Source organism: Acyrthosiphon pisum, chromosome X, assembly GCF_005508785.2.
Source record: "Acyrthosiphon pisum isolate AL4f chromosome X, pea_aphid_22Mar2018_4r6ur, whole genome shotgun sequence".
NCBI lineage: Eukaryota > Metazoa > Arthropoda > Insecta > Hemiptera > Aphididae > Acyrthosiphon > Acyrthosiphon pisum.
The window spans coordinates 3,504,002-3,505,368 of record NC_042493.1 but is presented as its reverse complement, the minus strand read 5'-3'; positions in this window follow the sequence as shown (position 1 = coordinate 3,505,368).

The window sequence follows — 1,367 nt, the reverse complement described above, 5'->3', positions numbered from 1 at the left end:
CGCTGTTTCAGAAAGAAAGTGTACGGACCATTTTCTTTGATGGGAACACAATAACAGGAACCTTCATACCTACAAATGATTAAGGATTGGCTATTCCCACTACTACAAGCCGATGGAGATGATTTCATTTTACAACAAGATGGAGCACCACCACATTGGTCGTTAGAAGTACGCAAATTTCTTAACAATCAGCTACCACAGAAATGGATCGGTCGCTGTAGTGCTAATGACGCTACATTTTGTCCATGGCCGCCCCGTTCGCCGGATCTTACAATATGTGATTTTTTTCTCTGGGGTTACATAAAAAGCATTGTTTATGTACCTCCCCTTCCAAAAGATCTTGACGAATTGAAAAGTCGCATTACAGACGCCATCAACTCTGTTACAGTCAACATGCTTCAACAGGCTTATGAGGAATTTGAATATCGCTTAGATGTTTGTCGTGCAAGTAAGGGGGGTCACATTGAACATTTATAAGCATTGTACCTAAAACTTAAAATAATCCATTAAAATGTAAAATTAATTCTAACATGATTAATCAAATTTTACAATAAATATGATTTATATAAATCGGATGAATCATTTTGGAACACTCTGTATAATGATTATTATGGTGGATTGTATACAATTATTTACTACTTTCTAGGGCAGTTGTAATACATTCACCATTAGCTTTAAGTTTTATACTTCAATATACAAGATATATATTTGATGTGTTGTTTAGGTATTATATAATGTGTATAATAAACATTGTATTGCATGCAGTACTAAACTTACATTACATAAATAGTTAACTAATAAATCTTAATAAATAAATATTTTTAATAATTCCCATCATTAGTGTCTAAGACTTATATTATAGTACATTCCATGTGTGTTCAAGCTGTGTATAATAAACATTCTATAATACTACAGTACTACACATCAATCAATTACCATCAATAGTGTCTAATATACGTAGGTTGGACCATACATTATATACTTCTACAGAGAGTTCTATAGGTGGTCCACATTAGTGGTCATACTATTGAGAGATTTTTATTATAGGTATTACAATGAAAATTATTACGATTCTATCGTTATTAGCATTTAACAATATTTTACGCATGTGTCATTTTTACCATTGTTATTTTACTCACTGTTTTTTAGGTTTTTATGGTAGTTGTATACTTTTACTAATACCTTTAATTTATTTTTTTATTTTTGCATACTAGCTATATTATATACTTTACATTGTATGTGTTGTTTAGGTATTATTATTATTATTATTATTAAATTTAATGTTTATTCATTCAAGCTGTTTATACACATTATTAAGTACACCAACTGACTAATAAACTTAATAGATATAAATTTCACAAACGTCT